This window comes from Theropithecus gelada, chromosome 10, assembly GCF_003255815.1.
Source record: "Theropithecus gelada isolate Dixy chromosome 10, Tgel_1.0, whole genome shotgun sequence".
In the NCBI taxonomy this organism is placed as follows: domain Eukaryota; kingdom Metazoa; phylum Chordata; class Mammalia; order Primates; family Cercopithecidae; genus Theropithecus; species Theropithecus gelada.
The window spans coordinates 36,368,429-36,396,331 of NC_037678.1; positions in this window are offsets into that span (position 1 = coordinate 36,368,429).

Sequence of the window (27,903 nt, forward strand, 5' to 3'; positions counted from 1 at the left end):
AGGTCCCACCCTGCCAATTCCAGGGGTCTCACCCTGCCTCGAAGTTCCCGGAATCAACAACTCCAGGAAAGAACCTCATAAGGTCCTGCTCTAACCAATTAAACCAAGACCCCTTGCTCAGGCTATAGCTAGACCCAATCATTTTACGCCTTAAGCTTTGTTTGAATTTCGCGCCATAAACTGTGTTTGAACTTGTGTTTGCCTATATAAACAGCCTGTAACAAGCAGTCGGGGTCCCAGGGCCAACTTAGAGCTTGGGACCCTAGCGTGCTAGCAATAAATAACTCTCTGCTGTGAACCTCGTGTCGGTGATCCTTCGCGGCGACCCCTGCCCAGGAGGGAATCGAGAGTTCGGTTCCAACAGAGTGCCTGTAGGTTTTCCACACTGAGAGTGGGAGCTGTTGGTGAGTCTATGAATCTGGGGCCTGGAGGTTGGTGGTGACCTCTGTGGGGGCTCCAAGCTCATATTTTCTTTCTGCATTTCCATACTAGAGGTTTTCCAAGAGGCTCTGCATCTACAGGAGGCTTCTGCCTGGAAACAATGGGAGTTGGGGCTGTGGGGTAGAGCTTTCACCAATGTTTAAGCACCATCTTCATGATGCTACCCTTGTGATATTGAGTTCTCATGAGATCGGGTTGAGTAAGAGGGCATGACACCTTTTTCCTCTCTCTGTCTTGCTCCTACTTGTGGCATATGAAACATTCCATTGCCCCTTGACATTCCGATATGAGTGGGAGGCTTCCTGAGTCCTCTCAGATGCAGAAGCCACTTCCTGGCAGCCTGCAGAATCATTGACCAATTAAACCCCTTTTCTTTCGGATCATGGAGAAAATTAGCACTGTGAAGTGGATGTATGAAATGTCTTTAAGGGCTTTTCCCTATTGTCTTGGGAGTCAGCACTCAGCTTCTTTTCGTTCAAGTATCTGAAGCCTTTCTGTATTTTCCCCCTGAACATGGGCTTGCCTTCCTTTACCACATTGCCAGGCTCTGACAAAGAGAGCTGATAATGTAGAAAGAGGTTCAGAAGGGGGCAGCAGATAGAGGTCAGGAGAGGTTGGAGGGTTTCGATGACAGGAAGATGAGGGAACGTTTGGATCTTTGTAAAGAATTGTTCAATACTTGTGATCAGAAAGCTGACAGGAAAATAGTAAAGATCAGACTTAGAAGGTCTCAGATGAAAATGAGGAGCTTACTGGGAACAGGAGCCAAGGTTACTTTTGTTTTGCTTTAGCAAAGCTGCATGGTAACCCTTCCCTGGAGATATGTGAAAGTTTGAAATTGAGGGTGACGTCTTAGTGCATATCTGGTAGAATGAACTTCTGGGTAGCAAAACTTAAGAGGTGTCCTGTCTGCATCAGACAGCCTGTGCCCTTATATGACCGAGGAAATGACCTCTGGATGGGTCTTATATTAAATGAATCCCAACTTTTATATTAAATGAGAAACAGAACTCAAAAGTTTGGAAAATTTTCAGGCTTTCCAAGTAGTCAAAAAGAAAAGTTGATTTTCATTGGGAAAATTTAGGAAGGCTTCAGAAACTTGCGTGAAAAGGAGCCAAAACAATCGGGAAAAGGCCTTGAAGCTATTTCGGAGACCTTTGCAGCAGCCCTTGCTGTCACAGGTCCTGGGGCCTGGGAGAGAAGAATGGTTTCCTGGGCCAGTTCCATGACTCCCCTCTATGTGCAGCCTCAGGACCCTGCTGCTTGTATCCCGTTAGCTCCAGCTCCAGCTCCAGCCATGGCTGAAAGATACACAGGTACAGCTTGGGTCACTGCTTCAGAGGTGCAAGCTTCAAGCCTTGGTGGCTTCCACATAGCGTTAACCCAGGAGGTGCACAGAGCACAAAACTAGAGGATTAGGAGCTTTGGCTAGACTCCAGAGTATGTATGGGAAAACCTGGGTGTTCAGGCAGAAGCTTTTCCAACAGGCAGAGCCTCATGGGAAACCTCTACTAGGGCAGCACAGAAGGAATATATAGGGTTGGAATCCCTAAACATGGAGGCACCATTCTCCAGACCCCAGATTCATAGACCCACCAACTGCTTGCACCCTCACTGTGGAAAAGGTACAGGCACTCAACACCAGCCCAGCCCATGAGGACAGCTGCAAAGCCACAGGTGCAGAGCTGCCCAAGGCCTTGGGAGCCCAGCCATCACACCCCTGAGCTCTAGTTGTGAGATGTGATTCAGAAAAGGAGATTGGAGCTGTAGGATTCAATGACTAGCCTGCTGGGTTTTTGACTTCATGGGGTCTGTAAGTCCTTGGACATTTCAGCAAATGTTGGAATGAGTTAAGTCACTGGGAGACAGTAGAGAGGTCATCATTGTATTTTGCAGTGTGACATGGATATAAGATTTGGAGAGCCAGGGCCAGAGTAATATGATTTGGCTCTGTGACCCTACCAATACTCATGTGTAATTGTAATGGGCAATGTTAAAGGTGGGACCTGGTGGAAGGCGATTTAATCATGGAGAAGAATGGGTGTTGGAGGTAGGCGTGTGGGGAGAATGGGAGAGATTATTTTGTGGGTGAGGGTGAAAGATGAGGTGGGGGGTGGATTCTTCACAAATGTTTAAACACTATCTCCTTAATGCTGTCCACATGATAGTAAGTTCTCTTGATGATTTTGGAGTTTAAAGATGGAGTGAATACTGTCCTGCTGGGTTTTGGACGTACATTGGGCCTGTGGACCCATTTGTGTTATTTCTTTTGGAAATTTCTTCCCTTTGGATAGATAAAGCTTACACAATGCCTGTACCATCATTGTACCTTGAAAGAAAATAAATCCCTTTTCAAGTCAGGGACTCATAGGCAGAAGGGACAGCAGCCTTGTCTCCGATAAGACTTTGAAATTTCTACATTTGGAATGAGTTAAGACCGTTGGAAACTTTTGAGAGGGCATGATTGTATTTTACTGTGTGATAAGGTCATGAGATTCTGGGGGTATCAGGAACAGAATAATATGGTTTGGCTGTGTGTCCCTATAAAAATCCATGTGGAATTGTTATTCTGAATGTTGAAGGTGGGGTCTCGGGGAGGTGATTTAATAATGTATGGGAGGGGTGGGGGTGGAAAGAAAAGGGTTGGTTAGGGTGGGGAGGAGTAGGCTGGCAGTAGAATGGTGGGAGGGTGGGGGGTAGTAGGAAGGGGAAATAGCCTGCTGCAGAGTGAGAGGCTCATAGAAAACTTCTACTAGGGCAGTGCACCTGTGGCTTTGCAGGCTTTAGCCCCTGCAGCCATTCTCATGGGGTGGTCTGGTGTTGAGGGCCTGTAGCTTTTCCACACTAAGGGTGTGAGCTGTTGGTGGGTCTATGAATCTGGGGTCTAGAAGTTGGTGACCATCTGTGTGGGGACTCCAAGCCCATATATTCCTTCCACACTTCCCTAGCAGAGTTTTTCCAAGAGGCTCTGCCTCTGAAGGAGGCTTCTGTCTGGAAACAGTGGGAGTTGGGGGTGGGTTGTGGATCCTTCAGCAATGTTTAAGCACCATCTTCATGATGCTGCCCTAGTGATAGTGAGTTCTCATGAGAGTTGGTTGTATAATAGGGCATAACACTTCTTTTCTCTCTCTGTCTTGCTCCTACTCCTGCCACATGAATCATGTCATTGCCTCTTGACATTCTGGTATGATTGGGAGGCTTTCTGAGTCCTCTCAGATGCAGAAGCTGCTATACTTCCTTACAGCCTGCAGAATCATGAGCGAACTAAACCTCTTTTTTTTATAATCATAGAGAAAGTTAGTACTGCAAAGTGGATCTACTAAATGTCTTCAAGGTCTTTTCTCTATTGTCTTGGGAGTCAGCACTCAGCTTCTTTTCATTCAAGTATCTGAAGCCTTCTTGATTTTTCCCCCTGAAAATGGACTTGTCTTCATTTACCACATTGTTAGGCTGCGGCAAAGAGAGCTAGTTCAGAAGGGAGTAGAAGACAGAGGTTGGGAGAGTTTGGAGGGTTTCGAAGACAAGAAGATGAGGGAAAGTTTGGATTGTTGTAAATAACTGTCCAATACTTGTGATCAGAAGGCTGACAGGAAAATGGACAGTAAAGATCAGACTTAGAAGGTCTCAGGTGAAAATGAGGAACTGACTGGGAACAGGAGCAAACGTCACTTTTGATTTGCTGTAGCAAAGAACATGGCTGCTCAGTGACCCTCCCCTAGAGATCTGTGAAACTTTGAACTTGAGGGTGATGATTTACTGAGTGTCTGGTGGAATGAACTTCTAGGCAGCAAAGCTCAAGAGGTGTCCTGCCTGCATCTAACAGCCTGTGTTCTTATATGTGAAGGAGGAAATGACCTCTGAATGAGACTTACATTAAATAAGTCCCAACTCTTATATTAAATGAGAAACAGAACTCAAAAGTTTGGAAAATTTGCAGCCTGGCCAAGGGGTCAAAAAGAAAAGCTTATTTTCAGGGGGAACATTGAGGAAGGCTTCAGAAATTTATATGAAAAGGAGCCCAGTGCTAATAGCCAAGACAATAGGGAAAAGGCCTTGAAGGTATTTCAGAGACCTTTGCAGCAACCCTTGCTGTCACAGGCCCTGGGGCCTAGGAGTGAAGAATGGTTTCTTTGGCCAGCTCCATGACCTCCCCCACTACTCCCCCCCCCACCCCCGCACCCTCATCTATGTGCAGCCTTCTGGGCCCTGCTGCCTGCATGCCTGCAGCTTCATCTCTAGCTCCAGCCGTGGCTGAAAGATGCAGTTACAGTTTGGATCACTGCTTCAGAGGGTGTAGGCTAGAAGCCTTGGTGGCTTCCTCATACTGTTAAGACACTGGTGGATACAGCATGAGACTAGAGGCTTGGGAGCCTCTCTATAGATTTTGAAAGATGTCTGGAAATGCCTGGGTGTCCAGGCAAAAGCATCCCAAAAAGGCAGAGCCTTATATGAAACCTCTACTAGGGCAGTGCAGAAAGAAAATACTGGGTTGGAGCCCCCACACTGGAGGCCACCATCATGCAGACCCCAGATTCATGGACCACCCCAACAATTTGTATCATCAGTGGGAAAAAGCCACAGGCACTCAACACCAGCCCAGCCCACGAGGGCAGCCATGGGGCACAAACCCTGCAAAGCCACAGGCACAGAGCTGCCCAAGGCCTTGGGAACCCAGCCCTCACATCCTTGTGACCTGGATGAGGGACAAGGTTTCAAAAAGGGTGATTTTGGAGCTGTAGGATTGAATGACTGGCCTTCTGGGTTTGTAGTTTCATGGTTCCAGTAAGTCCTATCTGTGTTTTGTTTTTTTCAGCAAAAGTCTTCCTTTTGGCTGGGAATGCTTAACCCAATCTCTGTACAAGCATTGTACCTTGGAAGTAGTTAATTTGCTTTATATTTCAGAGGCACATGGGCCTAAGGGACTGTATCCTTATGTCAGATGAGATTTTAAGCTTTGAATGTTTGTATAAATACTGGAATGATATAAGATTTTAGGGGACTGTAGGGAAAGCATTTTGCAATGTGAGAAGGACATGAGATTTGGGGAGCTAGGGACAGAATAATAAAATTTAGCTCTGTGTCGCTATCAAAATTCATGTGGAATTGTAATCAAAATGTTAAAGGCAGGGCTGGTGGAAGGTGATTTAATCATGGTGGAGAGTCGGGGTTGGAAGGTTGGGGGGTCAGGAGAATGGGGGAATTATGGTGCGAGTGAGGGGTGAAAATTGGGGGCAGGGAGCGGATCTTTGACAAATGATTAAACACTATCTCCTTATTGCTGTCCTTTTGATAGTGAGTTCCCTTCACGGTTTTGGAGCTGTGAGTATGAATGGATACTGGCTTCCTGTGTTTTGGACTTGCACTGGGCCTGTGGTCTTATTTGTGTTATTTTCCTGGGAAATTACTTCCCTTTGGATTGAGAAAACTTACCCAATGCCTGTACCATTATTATACCTTGAAAGAAAAGAGCATCCTGTTAAATTCAGGGACTCATAGGCAAAAGGTACTGTAGACTTGTCTCAGATGATATGTTGAATATTTTGGATTTGATTTAATGTTGGAATGAGTTAAGACTTTTGGAAACTTTTGAAAAAGCATGAATATTTTGCTCTATGAGAAGGAAATGAGACTTCAGGGAATCAGTGTCAGGATAATATGATTTGGCTGTGTTTCTTTACCAAAACTCATGTGAGTTGTAATCGTTATTGTTGGACATGGGGCCTGGCTGGAGGTGATTTAATCATGGATGGGAACGGGGTGGAGGTGGAAGGAAAAGGGGTGGGTCGGGTGAGGAGTAGGTTGTTAGTAGGGTGGTGAGATGGTGGTGGGTAGCAGAAAGTAGGAGTAGTCTGCTACAGAGGCAGAGGCTCATGGAAAGTCTAGGGAAGTGCACCTGTGACGTTGCAGGCTTTAGCCTCCATGGCTGCTCTCATGGGCTGAGCTGGGGTTGAGTGCCTGCAGCTTTTCCACACTCAGAGTGCAACCTGTTGGTGGGTCTATGAATCTGGGGTCTGGAGGATGGTGGCCTCCTGTGTGGGGACTCCAAGACTGTATTTTCCTTCTGTACTGCCCTAGTAGAGGTTCTCCAAGAGGTTCTGCCTCTGCAGGAGGCATCTGCCTGGAAACAGTAGGCAGTGTTGTAGGCAGATCTTCACCAATGGTTAATCTTCTTGATGCTGATCTCCTGATAGTGAGTTCTCATGAGATCTGGTTGTATAACAGGATGTGGCACCTCTTTCCTCTCTCTGTCTTCCTCCTACTCCTGCCATATGGAACATCTCATTGTTGCTTGGCTTTCTGGTATGGTTAAGAGGCTTCCTGAATCCTCCCAGAAGGAGAAGCCACTATGCTCCCTTTACAGCCTACAGAACCATGAGCCAATTAAAACTCTTTTAAAAATAATATTACAGAATATTTATAATCTAAGAGTGGAGCTATGAAATGCCCTGAAAATATTTTTCCTTTTTTTTTTCTTAATATTAGCATTTGGTTTCTTTTATATGCAAATATCTGAAGGCTTCTTGAATTTTCTCCCTGAAAATGGACTTTTCTTTTTTTACCACATTGCCAGGCTGCCACAATGATAGCTGAAAATGTAGAAGCAGGTTCAGAAGTGGGTAATGACCAGAAGCTGCACAGTTTGGAGGGCTTGGAAGAAGGCAGAAAGGTGAGAGAAAGTTTGGACTATTATAGAAACGTGATAAATAGTTATAATTAAAAGAGTGACAATAGAGACTTGTGAAATAGTTACAATTAAAGAGGTGACTGAAGGATAGACAGTGAAAACCAGGGTTAGAAGGTCTCAGATGAAAATGAGCAATTTACTGGGAACAGGAGGCCAGGTTACTTTTGTTTTGCCTTAGCAAAGAACTTGGCAGCATGGTGCCTGTGTCCTGGAGACCTGTGAAACTTTGAACGTGAGGGTGATGATTTAGGGTGTATTTGGTGGAATGAACTTCTAGGCAGCAAAGCTCAAGTGGTGTCTTGTCTGTATCGAACAGCCTGTGGTCTTCTGTGTGACCGAATAAATGACCTGAATTTGAAATTTTTATTTAAATGGGAAGTAGAGCCTAAAAGTCTGGACCATTTGCAGCCTGGCCAAGTGGTCAAAAAGAAAAGCTGATTTTCAGTGGGAAAATTCAAGAAGTCTTCATAAATTTGCATAAAATGGAGCCCAGTGCTAAAAGCTAAGACAATATTAAAAAGATCTTGAAGGCATTTCAGAGACCTTTGCAGACCTTTGAATTTTCTTCCACCATTTTCCAGACCCCAGTGGAGCTTGCTGTCACAGCCCTGAGTCCTAGGACCAAAGAATGGTTTCCTGGGTCAGTACCTTGGTTAAGCTGTTGTGTGCCTCCTCAGAACCTTGCTGCTTGCATCCCTGCAGCTCCAGCTCCAGCTCCAGCCATGACTGAAAGATGCACAAGTACAGCTTGGGTCACTCTTTCAGGGGTGCAAGCTTCAAGCCTTGGTGGTTTCCACATAGTGTTAAGCCACTAGGTGCACAAAGCACAAAACTAGAGGCTTGGGAGCCTTTGTCTAGACTCCAGAGTATGCACGGGAAAACCTGGGTGTCCAGGCAGAAGCTTTTCAAAGAGGCAGAGTCTCATGGGAATCCTCTACTAGGGCAGTACAGAAGGAACATAGAGGGTTGGAGCCCCCACACAGGGATGTACCATTTTCCAGACCTCAGATTCATAGACCCACCAACTGCTTGCACCCCCAGTGTGGAAAAGCCACAGGCACTCAACACCAGCCCAGCCCATGAGGGCAACTGTCCGGGAAAGACCCTGCACAGCCACAGACACTGAGCTGCCCAAGGCCTTGGGAGCCCAGCCGTCCACCCCTGTGCTCTAGATGTGGGATGTAGATGCAGAAAGGATGATTTGGGAGCCATAGATTTCAATGACTGGCCTGCTGTGTTTTTGACTTGCATGGGGTAAGTTCCATCTGTGTTTTTTGCTTCTTTCTGGCAGGTTTTTTTTTTCCTTTTCACTGGGAATGCTTACCCAATGCCTGTACAATCATTGTACCTTGGAAGTGGTTAATTTGTTTTGTATTTGTCCGGCATTCTTGTCTCAGATGAGACTTTGGGCTTTAGACATTTGAGTAAATGCTGGAATGAATTAAGACTTTGGGGGACTGTAGAGAGGTGTCATTGTATTTTGCAGTGTGACAAGGATATGAGATTTGGGGGGACTGGGGTCAGAATAATATGATTTGGCACTGTGTCCCTACCAATACTCTCATGGAATTGTAACGGGGAATGTTTTAGGGGGGGCCTGGTGAGAGGTGATTTAATCATGGAGAAGAGTGGGTGTTAGAGGTAGGGGTGTGGGGAGAATGGGGGAGATTGTGGGTGGGGTGAAAGATGAGGATGGGGCAATGGATTCTTCAGGAATGGTTAAACACTATCTCCTTAATGCTGTCTGCATGATAGTGAGTTCTCTTGATGATTATGGAGCTTAAAGATTGAGTGAATACTGTTCTGCTGGGTTTTGGACTTCCATTTGTGTTATTTTTTTCTGGGGAATTTCTTCCCTTTGGATTGAGAAGACTTACCCAATGCCTGTACCATCACTGTACCTTGAAAGAAAAGAAATCCCTTTTAAATTCAGGGACTCATTGGTAAAAGGGACTGTAGCCTTGTCTCAGATGAGACTTTGAAATTTTTACGTTTGTAATAAGATTTTTGGAAATGTTTGAAAAGGCATAATTGTGTTTTGAGTGTGACCAGAGACATGGGACATGGGACCATGTCCTCATCAGTGAGGCCCTTGCCAGTGGGGCCCTGGTCAGGGAAGCCCGGTCAGTGGAACCTAATCAGTGGGGGCCTGGTCAGAGAGGATTTGGTCAGTGATGGCTTTTGTAGCATTGGTCTACGGGGTTACCTGGTCAGTGGAGATCTGAGCAGTGGGTGCCTGTTCAGGGGAGCCTAATCACTAGGGTCCTGGTCAGGGGCATCTAGTCACCTGAAGCCTGGTTACTAGGGGTCTGGTCACTGGCAATCTATTCCCTGGAGGCTGGTAAGTGGGGTTTCATCTCCGGGGCCAGACAATGGGGTCCTGATAGGTGGAACCTGATCAGTGAGACCTTGTCTGTAAGGACCTGGTCAATTAGCCCTTAGCAGCAAGGACCTGGTCAGTGAGCTCTTGTTATTGAGGCCCTCGTTAGTGAGGTCTTCTCAGTAGGCACCTGGTTTCAGTGAGCCCTTCTCACTGAGGCCTTGACAGCAAGGACCCGCTCTGTCAGGCCTTGACAATGAGGCCTTGCCAGTAAGGACCTGGTCACTGAAGCCTTGACAGTGAGACCTTGTCAGTAAGATCCTGGTCAGTGAGCCCTTGACAGTGAGGCTTTGACAGTAAGTTCCGGGTCGGTGAGGCTTTGACAGTGAAGCCTTGTCAGTGAGTCCTAGTCAGTGAGGCCTTGACAGTGATTCCCTGCCAGAAAGCTTCTGGTCAGTGAGGCCTTAACAGTGAGACCTTGTCAGTAAGCTACTTGTCAGTGAAGACCGAGAGTGAGGCCTTGGCAATGAGATATTGTCAGTAAGTTCCTGGTCACTAAGGCCTTGACATTGAGGCCTTGTTATTAAGGACCTGGTCAGTGAGACCTTGACAGTGAGGCCTTGTCAGTAAAGATCTGGTCAGTGAGGCCTTGACTGTGGGGCCTTCTCAGTGTTGTCCTGATCAGTGAGGTCATGAGAGTGAAGCATTGTAAGTAAGTTCCTGGTCAGTGAGGCCTTGAAAGTAAGGACTTGTTAGTTAGCGCCTGGTCAGTGAGGCCTTGTCAGTGAGGTGCTGGTCAGTGAGGCCTTGACAGTGATCCCTTGTTGGTAAGCTCCTTGTCAGTGAGGCCTTGACAGAGAGGATTTGTCAGTGAGATCCTGGTCAGTGAGGCCTTGACAGTGAGGCCTTGACAGTGAAGCTTTGTCAGTAAAGGCCTGGTCATTGAGGCCTTGAGACCACTTGGCTCAAGCCCAGGAGTTTAAGACCAGCCTGAGCAACTTAGTGAAACCCCATTTCTACAAAAAATAAAAATAAAAAGAAATCATAATTAATTGTGTGTGACAGCATGCACCTGTAGACTCAGCTACTCGGGAGGCTGAGGTGGGAGGATTGCTTGAGCCTGGGAGCTCGAGGTTGCACTGAGCTCTGATTGCACCACTATACTCCAGCCTAGGTGATAGAGACCCTGTCTCAAAAACATTCACATTCCCACGTAATAATTTTTACAACACCAATATACCATGCAACCATCTCCCTGGTAAGCTCAATTGTTTACCGGTCTAGGCACAGAACATGAAGATATTATGAGGCACACGCAGGAACTAAACCAGCATGAATTTTTATCTTTTGCTAAAATGAGATTTGAGTGAACTAAATAAAACCACCATGAGTGTTCAAAGGAAAATAGTTTTCAAGTGAACTGAAACAAAAACTACAATGTGTGAAATGCAGCCAAAATAATGATGGGAAGTAAGTTTATAGCACGAAAGGCTCATAGTTTAAAAAAGTAAGGTCTCAGGTCCATAATCTAAGCTTCTATCTTCAACTCAAAGCCAGTAAAAATACATCATAATGAGCACAAATCAAAGAAACTGAAAACAGAAATGAGAAAACTCAAGTCACACCAAAAGCCTACATATAAAAATTCCCAAGGAGTCTACAAAAGTCAGTCCTAGATCCAACAGCTGAGTTTAGCGAAGTCACAGCACACAGTCAAATCTTACTCTACATATGGGCAATTAGTACTTGGGACCTAAATTTTAAAAACAACACAGTCACAGTAGCTATATAAAAAGCAATTAGGTATAAATCTAACAAAACACACAGATGGTGTGTACGAAGAAAACCACAAAATGCTGAAGAAAGAAAAGAGCTACGTCAACTGAGCCACAAGTCCAAGGAGAAGCGGCAACATGATCAGGACGCCAATTCTCTCCACATTGACCAATAGAGTTACCACAATTCCAGCATAAACCCCGCCAGGACACTGACCTGCAGACTTACAATTCCACCATAAATCCCACCGGGACTTTCTGTAGATAAGACAAGCAAAATGCTACACGAAAGGGAAAGAAACAGAGGACAATAATGATTCCAATTAAAAAATTAGAAAGATCAAACAGGCACTTCAATGAAGTGGATGGACATAAGCGCTAGGAAACGAACAGAACTGCCCACAAAAGAGTGACAGTGCTACTATACATAAATTAAAAAACAAAAACAAAAACAAAATAAAACTACAAGGGAGAAACAAATGGAACCAAGGGCTACAAAGATTATCTTAAAGCTGGCAGAAAACCTCGGAAGGGTTGCTTGCGTCTTTCTCTGAGCGCGCCACCTGACCACCCAGGAGACATCGCTGGCAGACCCGGAACCGGTGGACATTAAAAACAGCTTCCACACTGAGAGGCAGGGTTCTTCTGAAGAACATCCAGAGACATCCCTTCGGCTCTTACCCTTCTGCTGCGAAGCACCGTGTTATGTTTGACAGCCTCTACATGCACCCTGAGGTCCCCATTTGTAATACACTTTTTAAATCTTTCAGAACAGGACAATCCTTCTTTGTCCCCTACCATTTTCATCACGGTTCTATACAGACTTCAAAAACTCTGCCGCCTACATCAGATGTTTTGTCTAAACCCGTTACTGTGACTTACCCTAAATTTACCACCAGTCATTTCAATTCCAAGTCCAAAGACTCATTTCCACAGTAATTATTTTACTCAGAAATTAAACTCTAGCTTGCTGATCACACTTGAAGTCAACTGCTTTCAACTTCTGTGTTATAGATACAACTGATCTAATTCTGTAAACAGACGATTTCGTGGAAATACTCTCTTCCTCTCATGACACATGCAGGCATCAGCTGCAGCCTTTAATCCAACTCCCTGCCCACCCAAAGCATGAAAGAGCAATGAAGAGTATTTATCCTCATCTCCTTGGGCCGGAGACCCACAGTATCTCAATCACTGTCAAATCACTGTTGCACAAAAATCAGTTCCAACGCCCTGTGGAGAATAAAGGTCATGCTGGAAGCCGAGGCCGGCCACCCAGATACTCTGCTACCACGGAACTATTCCAGGCATGAACCACTTGCAAGTCCTGGGGGACGAAGCCAGCATGCAATGTTGCCATCAGACCTGCGAGTAGGATCCCTAGTATGGCCACGTTAGTCTGGGAGAGTGAGGAAGGGACTCGGAAGCTGCAGGATGACCATGCAGAGAAGCACCCACGGCTCCGTGACCAAGTCTGACCATGCAGAGAAGCACCCACAGGCTCCGTGACCAAGTCACAAGTAACGAGATGAGATGCTTCCTGTGTTACCGTGTTGTGTCACTTTGCCACTAAAAATTTAGTGCATCTTCCTTTTTCCTAAGAAAGCACAAGACCTGAGTAACAACTGGCCACTAACTCCATTCTTTTCAGCCTCATAACAGAAGGCAACAGCTACATAAACCAAATCACTAGAACATCACATTTCATGGCTGCATCACAGCTTTTATTGCATGTCATACCCTCAGCTCCAAGCGGCACTGACATGAAATCATACTCAAAGAGAACAGGTGAGCTCTTCAGTCTCCATTTCTCAACACTAAAAGCCATTTCTCTATGAGATCATATGACTCAGTGCTAGCTTCATTGATTCATTCAATAAAACCACCTTGAACCCACGGGATCCCCACCCTGCCCTCCGAGGGATACTATACTGCTGGGACCTGTGTCCACCCACACGTTACTGCAGCCCAGCACTCTTCCTGGAACCGTGCACACTTACCCAAAAGAAAACCGTACAGAGAATGGCAACACGTCCAGTCATGTTCAGAGGAGCAATTCCAACCGCTGATGTTTTAAGGCAACAGACTAATAACTGGCACCTCATCAATACAGAGTTACTAACTTTCCAGCAGTGTCTCTAGTCCCTCTACAAGGATATACAGATATCTACACAGGAGTTATCTTAGGAGTTAAAAAGACCCTGTTCAGGGAAACAGGAGAAATCAAAACGTTTGAGGAATGGACGGGGGAATGTCCACCTTCTACTGCCACAATTTGTGTCTCAGTGATCAAGCCAAGGTTCTCAACCTTTCCAATCTGTTAACCCCCTGCCTGAGGCTCTGGGCTGAACCCCAGTTGTACTTCCTGGCAATAAGCAACCTGCCCAGCTGTGAGTCCTGTGTGCACCTGACACCAGTGGAGATGGAGCCACCTGCCCAGCTGTGAGTCCTGTGGGTGCCCCCGATGCCACAGGACATGGGGACCACCTGCCCAGCTATATTCCCTCTGGGTGCACCTGAGACTAGTAGGATGCTGCATGTACCTATACTGACAGCTGCTGCATCACCTCCTGCTGTAAAAGCCCCCTTTCAGAGGTAACAGGACAATGGGGCAAGTTTTTTTTTTTCTGGAGAAGTAAAGAACCTGAGAAATCCAGAAATTTGAGAAATCCAGGGGATTAGGAACACCGGTGACAAAGAAAAGGAGGCTGTGACATCTACACGACAGGACATTTGGCAGAACAAGAGTGTACTGGTATTCCCATAACCACCTTGCACTCCACAGCATTGACACGTTTCCCATGCTAGTTACCTTCGGATGACACATTTAAGTAACCTTGACTTGCTGGGTTGCAGGTGGAGAGAGACTCCTGGAGACCAGTTGGAGCCAAGCCTCCATTATCTCCTGCTTGCAGGACTTCTGCATGAAGCGAACGCATCCAAGTGTACATAACATTTACGAACAGCAGACAAGCTCCATGACATCTTCCGAGAGTGAAGCTGTGCTGTGTCAGGGGTTGGGACAGCAGCAGGAAGGAAGATCAGCCCGAGGCCTGGGGAGACGCAGCCGGGAAATCTCGGTGTGTGTAGCCCTGGGGTCTGAGGCTTCCAGCTGTCCATGTGGCTCCCACAGCTCAAGTCCAGCGTGTGGTTATGACCCGGGGCAGGGCCACTCATAGAGCACAGTTCATCTCAAATGTGATGGTGGTGCTGAATGATACACCAACATGCCGGAAGAGAATCGCCAGAACTCACGTGCAGAAGGCACAGATCAGGCCACTCCCAGCAATACACACGCCCTCACCACCCTGCAGCTGCCTCCCACCCCCACACAGCAGCCTCCTAGGACAACATCCTGCTTCAACCCTGCAGCTGCCTCCCGTCCCCAACACACAACGGCCTCCTGGGACAACATCCTACTTGCCAGATACAGCCTGGAGCCCCCAAAGCATGGAGGGGCTTAGCGAGTCACACAGCATTTCGCCTTCACACCTGGGAAGTCAGCCCCTCACTGAAGTGGGTCCTGTGCCCGCCAGCTGTGCACGATCAGAGGTGTGAGGTTACGGACCGGTCACCCACAGTGCAGAGAGGCGTGAGGTCATGGACCTGGTCACCCGCTGTGCACGATCACAGGTGTGCGAGGTTCCAGACCTGGTCACCCGCTATGCACCATCAGAGGTGTGAGGTTATGGACCTGGTCACCCACTGTGTACGAACAGAGGTGTGTGTGGTTAGGGACCTGGTCACCCGCTGTGCACAATCAGAGCCATGCGAGGTTCCAGACCTGGTCACCCACTGCACCCAATCAGAAGCTTTTGAGGTTAGGGACCTGGTCACCCGCTGTGCACAGAAGTGTGAGGTTATGGACTTGGTCACTTGCTGTGCATAATCAGAGGTGTGCGAGGTTAGGGACCTGGTTACCTGCTGTGTCCAATCAGAGCCAGGCAAGGTTATACACCTTGTCACCAGCTGCGCCCAATCAGAAGCATTCAAGTTACGGACCTGGTCACCCGCTGTGCGGGATCAGAGATGTGCGAGGTTAGGGACCTGGTCACCCACTGTGTCCAATCAGAGGCATGCAAGGTTAGGGACCATGTAAGTGGTGATGGACCTGGTCACCAAGCCAAGACTCCTGATGTTTCCAGTGTCATCCCATCTTTCTTCAAAACTTGAAAAATCTTTAGATATTTCCCAAAAGCTCGTCCATCTTTAAAAACGATATGCGTGCACACAGGTGAGTTTGTTCCTGCACATTCCTTTCAGTACTGATGACTGAAGATTGAAGGTTAGAGCATTCCAGGCAAGTGCCCATGTCCCATCCCATCTGCGAAAACTTGAGCACACGTATCCCCCTCTCTGAAGCTCCCTGAACCCCGTGGCAGGCCTGGGACTCAGGCCCAGTGTCCCATCAGTTACACTGCACAAAATGTAATTCAACACTGGCCATGTGCTCTATACTTTAAATGTCTCCAAACCACATATTAACCTCCCAAAGAACTACAATCTATGAGAGCTTTCATGGCTAGTATTTTAGGAAGACTGACCAGTCTTGACCTAAATCAAAGCCTACACTTTCCAAATGGACTCTGACTCCACTCTAGCTTTGTGCAAAGGCAGCCATCGCCTGGCCGTCGGGGTGACCAGTGCCGGTCCCTCCCTGCACCTTAAGTGGGCTTCTGAGCTGCTGTCCATGACCAGTGATGGTGACGCCCAGAGCAGCTTTCCAGGAAAACAGTAAACTTTTCAGGTCCTCACCTCATGAGGGTGGCCATGTACAAATCAGTCACCTTTCTGTTACTGCCCTGCCATTCTCAAAGAGGGGATGGGTTAAACTTCTTCCTCCTCCACGTGCCCAACACAAGGCACACCTGCCCCAGCATGAGGCTCATCTGCTTAATCCCGGGAAACTCATCCAACCCACAATCAGGCCGCGCACAGAGGCTGTGCACAATCAGAGGCCGCGCACAATCAGAGACCCCACAGAATCAGAGGCCACAATCACAGGCTGAGCACAATCAGAGACCACACACAATCAGAGGTCGCACATAATTAGAGGCGGAGCACAATCAGAGGCTGCACACAATCTCTGCAACCTCATCAGAAACTGTTTCTGACTATTCACCTGAGGCCACCAAGTTTAAATGAGTGGCCCAGGTTTTAAAAGACAGGGGGAGTTATCTGAAGGCAGAGTCCGTGCATTCCACCATCAACACCATTTGTGCCTGTCACGGTCAGGAAGAACAGCAACCACATCTCGGTGCCCTTGCAGTGCAGGCCGCTGCATTTCTACCCCTTTGCAAGCCCGGGGTGGCTCCTGGCGACCCAGCGCCTTTGCTCAGCCACATGCCCCCAAGGCCTTCCTCTCTCACCTCACAGGGGAGCTCCTGCAGCTCATTCCAAGCTGAAAATCTCTTCTGAAAATATCCAAATCTTACACACATCAGCCTCCATCTTTTCCCCAGAGCTCCTCAGCCTCTCCAAGAGCAGCAGCTCTGCTGCCCCTGCAGCCAGAGCCTGTGGGCAGATCCGTGAGCTCAGAGTGCCCAGCCCCTCAGCCCCTCTGTGTGTCCCCTTACTCCCTGCTCCCCGGCATTGATGCCCTCCATCCTTGATTTCCTGATAGGCAAAAGGGGGTTAATTCTAAGAGTGCTAACCGAACTGGATCACTTAACACCGCGTCCGGCCCAAAATACCCCTTGATCAATGACAGGTATTGCTGCGCTGTTATCATTGCACTGGTTCCAGGTTTCCTGTGAGCCCTTTAGGTTCTTTGCCGTAAAGACCAGTCAATGGTCCGGTCCAGGCCTGTCTATGGCAGATGGACAGGTGAGTGGCCGATGCACATGTGTGACGCTGAATGGGATCATGCAAAGCTGGCCCCTCGTATTTTGGTCAACATAAGAAAAAAGCCACCCATGCTTGCTTGCTGCCGCTTTGCGGTGTCCAGAAGGAGCCGCTTAAAGGCAACTGCGCCCGCACCTACCTTCTTGGAAGGAGACGGCGAGACCAGATTGGCTGGAGCTGGGAAGTTGTGCACTACAGATCAGGGCTCCGTGACTCAGGGAAGGCATCCCTTGAAACACATGCTGGAGGGTGGCCACTCCGACCCAACTGTCCACCTCTAGGGTCAGCCACCTGGCTCCTCTTCATGTGTCATCCTGCTCACCCCTCACAGAATAAATGAGCCTTTGACTTCAGCCTCTCCTACGTACAACACCAACTCCCACCTACCACGTCCTGAACCAGCCTGTTCTGGGAATTGCTGTGGACACAGACCAGCAGGCCCAAGACATCTAGTGGCATTTCCTGGCAAGGACACTCACGATGCTTGACCATAAAACTAGGGATCAACTGGTTTTTCGGACGGACTGTAATTCACTTGTGGCACGCATGGATACTGATTGACCCAGGGAGGGGCACGGAGGAGGCTGAAGGAAAACCCATGGTGACTGCGCCAGGCATTCCCGCACACACAGACATCTTCAGACTGGGGCAGCATGCTAGTCTTACATTCAAACCAAAACTCAGAGAAACTAGGGAGCTTGTCCAAGACCAGCAACAAGTATGTGGGCAGCTGGGGTTCAACTAAGTCCTTCCCTGGATCCATCCGAGCTGCTCCGCCCCCCACCTCACTCCTACCACCCCACCATGGCCCCCGATAGACACAGCAGGTCTGAACATTCGGCACCCCAAACGCAGAGTATGGAGCAGAGCCAGCTTCTGCAGTGGGAACTCACATGCAACCCACTCCCCTTCTTGCGGAATGCTTCGGCACTCTGTGCGGTAAGGTCTGCAGATGTGGCCTCACTCTGCTCCAGGAGATCTGAGCGGCAGGCAGCGTTTTGGAGAGTGCTCATCCAGACAGGAGAGAGGGGTCTGACGGGGCTCGTCGGCTGATCCATGAGACACAGGACACTTGAGAGAAGGGCTGAGAAACCTCACAAAGTCACTCCCAGCCTGGAGAGGACAGGACCACCGCGGGGTCCTCCCAGTCCACGCTTCGGACAGGTCTTGCTGCAGCCTGTGGTGCTTGTCAGGCGCGAGTAATCTTCCCAGGGCAGGAGCTCTGGTTACACAGCAAAAGCGGCATAGGTGATGCAGCAGGGCGTACTTCAGCCCAGGACTCAGGAACCACGGGGTGCAGGGCGGCCTGCAGTAAACCAGACACATCAGAAGCCAAAGTCCCACCTTTTACATTCAGTGACATCGAACGGAGGGAGTTATCTGTGGCAATCGTCTTCCTGGGGGACCCGTACAGCGCACATGACCACCGACACTGACTACGAGTCCTTCCTAGGTCCTGGGGGCTACCCCACTTTACACGCGTTGGTTCCATTCACAAATCTATGCGGGGCAGTTTTTAGCCCCAGCTTACAGAGGAGGAAAACGCTGCTGGAAAACTAAGTGAGAAAATCAGACACTAACACACCTGCCATCTCCAAGACCCCTACTACTCTATGTTCTAGGGTCTCAAGGGTTGGGTGTGTGGCATTTTAAGTGACTAATCATAGGCGGTTTTCTTCTCTCCTACACCTGTTTAGCCTAAACGTGCACGTACATGCTCTGCTGCAGGCGCACTGCCATATGTGGAGCAGCGACGCTCTTTCCTGCCTCGGGTTCTCTTCGCTGCTTTCCGAAAATCTCTCGCCTGCTTTACAGCCATGCCAGGCAGGCCTGGTCAGCCGCACAGTGAAATTCTTGCAGTGTCAGAGCTAAGTGCTGGCTGAGACTTTAACAGCGAAGACAGCAGAGTAATGGGGATAAAGTGAACAAAACTATTGTAATGCAGACGAAAGTCTAGAAGCAAAAGAAGCAGACACCCCTGAGAGAGCAGGCCACTGTGTCTCACTATGATGTTAATAGCAGCTTGTTGTTTCCAGCGCCTCTGTGTGCCAGGGTTTCCAGTCAGCCTTTGTGTTTATCTGCTCCTGGGCTGCCTGAGCAAATCTCTGTAGAGATCAGGGATATCTAAATTGACCCAGTATCTGCACGCTGGCTGCTCAGAGGCCGTGGTGTGGAACAGCCAGGACATCGCTTAGTCATACGGGGCACAAGCACGTCACTTGCCACTCCTATTTCATCAAACCCTATTTTCTCCTGAATATTGACCATAGCGAAGTCATTAGCCTTCGAGATGCATTCGAGACATCAACTTGCTTTGTTCAAGAGGTTTAAGACACACGTAAGTCTTTCTTGCCATGCTCAACACACAGGGCCGGCCGTTTCTGAAGTCAGTGTTTGTGGAACAAAAGCCTTGGCCTGCCCCTTGAACATTCACGCTGAGCACACTGTCGCGAGGCTGCTTGGCCAGCCAGCAGGGGGCAGGAGAGAGCCGCAGGTGCCGCGTGGCGTTCCTGCAAACCCGCCTCACTCCCTCAATCAAGGGCGGTGCCTCCTGCCAATGCAGCGGCTTCCTCCAAGGGAAAGCGGCCTCTTCAGGTGCCACCGCACTGATTTCAGATGACTCAGCCAATGGGGAAACAGATTCAACCGAGTTCCATGTTGTTAAAGGAAAACTTATGTTACCAGGCAACCTTAATATCAGATTCAACGTAAAATAACCAACAAGATTGTTTCCAAACCAACATGCTACTAGTGCCTTAGCCTTCCATGCTGCTTAAACACGGAAAAGTATGAGGAAAAAAGAGCATGGCATTTCTTAAAAAATAACACCTCTTCCAGGTTCATTTTACCCATATCATAAAGACTTAGAACTGTGGATTCCCTACGGGAACGTGGAGTGCCGGTGGATCCCCACGCTCACCCAGCCTCCCTGTAGCTCCGTCACCCCCGTACCACGGAGTTCACACCTCTCCAGGCCCTGTCACCTCATCAAGGAAAGGTGGTGTCTCTAAGCTCTCTTCGCTGGGAGCACCCGAACGGGAGCTAGAGAGAGACACAGACGCACCCACAACTGCTTTAAAATCCTGAAATGCAGTACGTATTTAAGGACTTCATTATAGTTTTTTAAAACTGTAAGAACAAAGTGAGCCTGCTTTTAACATCTATGCCACAATAACACCGTGTACATCTGTCTTTTGCTGTTTGTTCCTTCTCCAGCAGCTGCTGCCTGGCTGGCAGACTGAAGAAGAGCCTCTGGTACTCCCGGGAGATCCTCGGTAAAAGCGTGAGCACCACGATCACGTCTCAGGACGCCGCACACGTTAGGGTCGCCCACAGACCGCCATTCCCAGTGCCTATAAGGCACTGAACGGGCCTCCTGCTCTTTATAAATGTCAACCTTCCTAAGCTATGTTGTGTTGAAAAATTTTAACTGCAGTCCACACATACTTGTTTGTTTCTGTCTTGTTTTTATCCTAGAGGCATATTATTATGGAAAATTAAGTTTGCAAGGTTGAAGAGTTTTCTGAAAGTCAACTTCTAATCCTGGAAGGAAAAAAAAAAAGGGCCAGATGTGGTGCTCACACTTGTAATTCCAGCAGTTTGGGAGGCTGAGGCCGGCAGATTGCTTGAGCCCAGGAGCTCGAGACCAGTCTGGAAAACATGGCAAAACCCTGTCTCTATTAAAAATACAAAAAAAAAAAAAAAAAAAAAAAACTAGCTGGGCGTGATGACGTGTGTCTAGTCCCAGCTACTCAGGAAGCTGAGGTGGGAGGATCACCTGAGCCCAGGAGGAGAAGGCTGCAGTCAGCCAAGATTTGCGTCACTGCACTCCAGCCTGGCCAACAACAGCGAGTCCACTTCAAAATAAAAATAAAAATAAAAATAAAAATAAAGGGGGCTAATGTTTTGCATTTAAGGGAAGGGAGAAGAACATTCAGTATTTACACATCTCATGCACACATCTGCAGTGGGGCCCTGAAGTATTCCAAGATACACATTCCTACAAATATAGCTCAAAACTACTCACCAAGTTACATGCTAAAAGCACATGCCTTGTAAGAATGCTACATTATATTTTTTAAGCATCTGTATTCAATATTTTAGCATACTGGCAGTTTTCCCTTCAGGTGCTCTATGCCTAAATTATTACATGTTTAGTCATTCATTTTAGAATTTATGACTTGCTTTAGACAAAAGAAATATATTTAAACATAAGTTACTAAACTAATGACTTAGGGGAAAAGTTACTAAGTTAACTTGGAAGTTAAACTTTGCAAACTGAGTTTGTTGGACCTCATGTAAGCTAGATGATCAGTTTTTAAAGTTGTTTCTTGTGTGTTTCCCTAAAGGATGGAAATCTCCTCTTTACTCTCATCCACTGTGCACACTGCGGTCCGTGCCTCTCGTCCACTGCGCCACACTGCAGCCTGCAATTCACCCTGTACCACACCTTCCACACCTTACCTGAAAGTCACTCAGTATAATCAAGAAGGAAAAGCAGATAAATGACCTCCACTCCCACATCCAGCATGCGAATGTTAAACATTCATCAAAGTAAAACCAAAAACCCACGTTAGCTCACGATTGTAACTGGTAGAGTTATGGGCATGGCAATTTTAGAAGTCTAGTTAAGTTAAAACCTAATTGAAACTCTCAAGAAATACAAAGTTCATACAAAAAGACATCTGTAAACATTGACAGTGAGGAGAGGACTTCACTCTGCATCCAGCCTGTCCTGGAAACCACGGCCAAATGCCAGGTGGTATAGATCTGAAAAGCAGAAAAAAACAAGTGTTGAAATGTGTACAGTCTCAGCAATGTACAAATTTGATGTAGGATGCTCAGAAACCTTAAATTTCCAATCAGAAAACAGGAACATGAGCAGGTTTCCCAGCAGTGCCCACCGTCTGCCTACAACACGTGTAAAACAGTAATGCTGGCCAGCTCCGGGGGAGACAGAGGCTTCCTGGTCACATTAGCTCTGGCAGCCGCACAGCCGGCCCCACCACAAACACCTGGCTAATACTGAAGGACCACCCGCTTCCTGGGCTTTGCTCACTCTAGCCGGGAGAGCGTATTTACAGAGTACATTATTGACTGAGTCCTCGTTCAATGCGTCAAGCTTGTTGAAGGCAGGGCAACCCCATTCCTGGCCAAATTAAATGAACTGAGCAGAGCAAATGCCCGCAGTTGGACGGCACTCAGTCACAACAACAGTGGCCACTGTTCACAGGGCGTTGGCTTCGTGCCGGGAACAGTTCCAAGCGTCTTCTCTCTCTGAGGAATGTGCACTGCAACCCTGTGGGGCCGTTTGCAACGTCCACCAGAGTTCTGAGGCAGCCACGTCCAGGCTGTCTGTGGGCTTCGCCACGTGGCCGTTCACGTCCCCTGCAGACCAGACCGTGGGGTCCAGGGCTGCCTTGAGGCACGTGCTCCCTTGGCCACCTCCTCCTGGCCCCGACGCCAACCCTCACCACCACTGCTGCCAACACTTTATTTTCTCATGGCTCCTGAGGGGCCTGTTCTGCCCTTCCCTGCTCCCTGCGTCCAGCTTAGAGGATGCCCACATCAACGCCAATGCTCACGTAATCACCACCCCTTCCATGGGGCTTGATGCCTAGGAGTCTCAATATCAGAATGTCAGATTCCTGTGCTTGTTGGAGAATTTCTTCCCATTGTGGAAGTTAAGGAGATAAAATTCTAGGTGCCTGCAATAACCTCCTTTCCACAGCTAAGCAACTTCAGTAGTAGCGCAAAACAAAAAAAGCTTTTTATTTTTTTACTTTTTTTATACAAGCTAAATACAATTTAATTTTTACATCTACGTTTTCATCAGCTCCCATCTGGTGAGCAGGCAAATAGTAATTATCAAAGAAATAAATTGTTCTATAATTTTAACTTAGCATTATCACTATTAAGCAAGAATTATCCCAAAAATACACGATGATCTTGTTCTCACATTCAAAAATTGATTGTCACACAGTGAAACAGCACTTAATGCAAAGGAATGTTTCTTTTCAGGTTTCTGTTCTGGAAAAAAAAGATTTCTGGCAAAGAGATAAACATTAATTATGTAACTATCCAAAATGCCTCTGGGAAAAATAATGTCATCCAATTAGCTCTTTAAAGTGTTACAAATGCAGCTGAGTTTTAATAGTAATTTGTCCAAAACTATCAAAAGAATCTTTAAAAATCTTAATACTGCAAGAATAACCATAAATGGATATAAAACACAAAGCAGAAGAGTTAACATTTGGGGTAGATTTTGGCCCATATTTTTAACATATGCATAATTATTTACCTAGCTGAAGTATATCCCTCTCCTCCTAGGCTCTTCAGGACTCATTTTCAAACATAGACTGGCTTTTGGTACATGAAGGCAGCTTTAAAAGGTCTCAGGATCGGGTTGGGCGCAGTGGCTAAAGCCTGTAATCCCAGTATTTTAGGAGGCTAAGGTGGGCTGATCACTTGAGGCAAGGAGTTCGAGACCAGCCTCGTCAATATGGCGAAACCCAGCCTGTATTAAACATTTTTGTAATTAGCCAAGCGTAGTGGCACCCACGTATAATCCCAACTACTTGGAAGGCTGAGGCAGGGAGAACTGCTTGAACCTAGGAGGTGGAGGTTGCAGTGAGCCAAGATTGCACCACTGCACTCCAGCCTGGGCAACAAAGTGAGACTGTCTCAAACAAGAGCTTAGCCCTCAGGAAAAGCAATGCGCAACCTCCGCCCCAACCAACTCAAGGAATCACATGGCCATGGTTATCATTTGATTTCGACACAATAAAGTTCTATTCTTCTCTCTATACACAACGGTAAACACCTGCCATCAGCCCACAGAACCTCCCAGGATCCAGTAACACCAGACTAGCAAGATTAATGAGCCACGTAAGCAGAGTTGAGCTGCAGAAAATCATGGCCCCAAGAATGTGCGTGTGCTCAAACCACAGTCCTTGCTTTCGGGGTAGAGGGGCTTCCCTGGAAGATCTAGTCCAGCGGGATGTTTTCCACTTCCACCATAAGGAGGAAACTGAGGGTTTCCTGAGCGCACTGACAGGACTTGGGTCTCTGCCCCTTTGTCCTCTGTCTTGTTACGGGATGAGGGTGGGCTGAAGGCAGGTTCTCCCTACATCTTCCGGGCAGGAGAGATGGAGCTGACAAGTGGACGACAAGTGGATGACAGCTTTTCCAAAACGTTCCCGTGTTTATAACCTGTTATCGACCGGCTTTCCCTGGAGATCAGTGAAGCAGAATCATTGATTCCTTTCCATTAGGGACAAACTGATGGTATGGGAGGCAGGAGATGGCATCCGCGCTGGGTCGGCCTCTGTGGGGGTCTGAGTCAGTCACTTGTGCCTGGGCCTCAGCGTGCTCGTCTGTCAAATGGGCAGACCCACAGACCAATGACTTTCAACCAGAGTTCCAGGGAGGTTGTCCAAGGACAGGGAGGGGTAAGAAGAGGAAGAAAGCTGTCCGAGGAAGGGGAGGAAGGGGAGGAAGGGCAGGAAGGGGAAGAAGGGGAGGAAGGGGAGGAAGGGGTAGAATGGGAGGAAGGGGTAGAATGGGAGGAAGGGTTGGAAGGGGGGTAAGGGGGGAAGGGGAGGAGGGCTGTCCAGGTAAAGGGAGGGGGAGGAAGAAGGGGAGGGGGAAGAAGAGGGCTGTGGAGAGAGGAGTAGAAGGGGAGTTCTCTGAGGAGGAGGACCAAGTTTCTGAGGTATCTTGGAGACAGAGGTGGCAGTGGCTTGGGCTCTAGGCCCTCTGTTGCATAGTTTTAGGCTTTAACTATTTATATTTGTAAACTCCTTAAAAGATTTAATTTGAAGAAAACCGGAGTTGGGGATACCTTACTTCTAAAACACAATTTCTCAAGCCTGAGACTAAGTGCTAGGCATTGCTCATTCTGTTACCGTCATTTCCTCCTATTTACAATCAGCCACACACTCCCAATCTCCCTTCAGTGTACGCACCACCTTTTCCGAGGATCTCAAACAGCAGAGCGAGCAGCCCGTGACCCCGGCCGTGTGCACGAGGAGTGAAGAGCTGACGTGCGGTGAGGGCTGTGGACGACACAAGAGGCCAAGGCCCGGCAACTCACTGCATGGGCTGTGCTCCTTCAGGCCTGAAGGACACCCTCGCCTCTGGGGTGAACAAGCAGCACAAGCTATCAACGCTTATTCCAAAAGAACAGGAAGAAAATTCAAATGAATTTAACACAGTTATCCCAACACAACAATGAAACAGCCCAGAAACAGGAGGGCCAGTGAGCCTGAGACGGGCGGTTCCCACAGCGGGACAGTAACATTGGCATTAGGTCTTTTTGGCAAAAAAAGACAGAAAAGGTAACATGGGCCACCCATTATTTCCTGTCAGAGGAAAGACACCCACAGGCCCCCAGATGCCAACGGCCCCCTGGAAATGAGCCCATGCAGCACCTCGGGTCCTCGCATGAGCAGACACCTGGTATCCTCTGCACCCGCACCCATGACAAACACACCACACTTGACTCCCTCACCTGAGGGTCCAGGAGAATGGCGGGAAGTCCTCGGAGGACAGGACATCCTGTGAGGGTACTGCAGGGTTACACACCTCAGAGGGGCCCCCGGACAGGTGCTCTCTTCCCAAAAGGATGAGCCAGTCTTGACCACACCCAGATCGCGGTGGCCTCCAAGCCGAGCGCCAACATCTCACGTCCAAAGGGATGAGCCCAAGCCCCTCGCAGAGCTCAGGACGAACCCAGTGTCCAGGACCGGGGCCATCAGCGGTCAGGAGAGGCATCCAGGGCACTTCCCAGCGATGGCCACAAGAAATAACAACTCAGGACAAACCCAGTATCCAGGCCCAGGGCCATCACCAGCCAGGAGAGGCATCCAGGGCACTTCCCAGCAATGGCCCCAGGAAGTAACAACTCAGGTCCATCAGGGACTTCCTCAGTATGTGGGTTTTAGAAGTAGAGACAGAGGTTCAGATCTAATGGCACAAACATTGACGGACCCCATGGAAATGCGGTTGCGGCCCCTCCAGCCCACCAGCCTGCATGGCTGTTCCTTTCTGCTCCCATCACACACGTCCCCCCGCAGCCAAGCCCCTTCTCCTTTTCCCCCAATGGATTCATCATATCAAACCTCGCTATCCTTGGCTAATGTACCATTAATTTACTTACTGCCCCGAACAAAAGCACACTTCCAGTTAACATGACACCCCCGCTACGATAGAACAGACTTAATTCACACATGACGCAGGGGAACAGAGGGAGGAGGGGTCGAGGGCCGTCCTGGAATCAGCAGCTGTTTTCTGGGGAAAGCCTCCATCCCACCCGAGCCCGACACTCATGCCTCACTGTCCTCATGGTGTCTGAAAGCTCCATGAAGACAGGGTCACTCTGACCCCTTCACACCTACAACGCCAAAGAGGAGCAAGTGTTCAGGAAATGTCTCCTGCTAGTGATGAAGACAGGAATAATTCCTCGTGGTGCCCAGAATGTCAGGAGAAAACAAGGCACCATGTGGACGTCTTCCAGGTGAATTTTGTAATGATTCTACCCAATGTCAGTCATCCTTTTTCAGAAAATCAATACCAGAGAATATGTGTCGCCAGCAGAGAGATGGTCCCTTTGACGACATACAAACACACCTACGTTACACTGAATTTATCTCAAGCCACCCACTCTGTGCTAATATAGAAAGTCTCCTTTATTAACCAGTAACCTTTCTTTTCTGGTGCTTTTTAACAAGCAAGAGGGCCGTGTAACACTCAGGCATTGTCTAAAACGTCAAAAGGAAGCGTAGAATCCTCTTCCATGCAGCTTCACTGCAAAGTATTTTGACGTGAGCCAAATTGTGCTATTCCTACACCTCCATAGGAAACTCAATGGTTCATCAAGGAGACGCAGCATGATTTGTGCTAGGCACAGAAATTGGTGGGGTGGGCATGGGGTTGAGGGAACATTACATAGAAAGCACACCCCGATAATCACCTGCATGAGAGCCACACTGGCCGGCAAGCCCCGGTCGGCTCGGTCTCTGCACAATCACAGGCGTGAGGCCTGGAGGGCAGACACCTGGCACTGCTGACCACCCCAAGGTTGTGGCCTCTGTCCCTTCTCTGCTGCCCATCTGTTCCAAGTTTCTGACAACACCGCCTGCTGCCCGCACTGCCTGATCGACTCTTCGTGAAGAGCAAATGTTGCCAGGATAGCTTATGAGTACGTTTGCCAGGAAAGCACCTCCAATTGACGTTGAAACCCCATTTTCGCACCCGTGGCAGCTCCCCTGACCCTGATGTGTACTTGCTTGCAGCTCTGACCTTGCTCAGTGTCTACACAGGCTCTGTCCCCTGGAGAGCTGAATGCAGACTCAATGTTGAGTCAGAAATACACAAAGAGGTTGACGGTTACGAGCTGCCTGCCTGTCCCCCAAAACACAGGTTGAAATCCTCACCCTCAATGCGATGCTATCAGGAGGTCTTTGGGACGTGATGAGTTCCCGAGGCTGGAGCCCTTTGAATGGGGTTTGTGACTCAGAACGGGGCCCAGAAAATCCCTCACCCTCCCACTGTGTCAGGGCCAGAGAGAAGATGTGTGCCAACCAGGAAGGGGCCCACACCAGAACCCACCCGTGCGGCACCCTGATCCCGCCTTCCAGCCTCTAGAACTGTGAGAAACAAATTCCTGTTGTTCATAAGCCACTCAGTCAATGGTGTTTCGTTACTGCAGCCTGAGCTGCCTGAGATGATGATGCTCACCGTCCTACAGACATGGCCACTCCCCTCTCCCAGAAAGAGGGATTTAATTAAAATCCCTGTCTCTCCTCGCGGCCACCACAGATCTCACTCCCCCACCC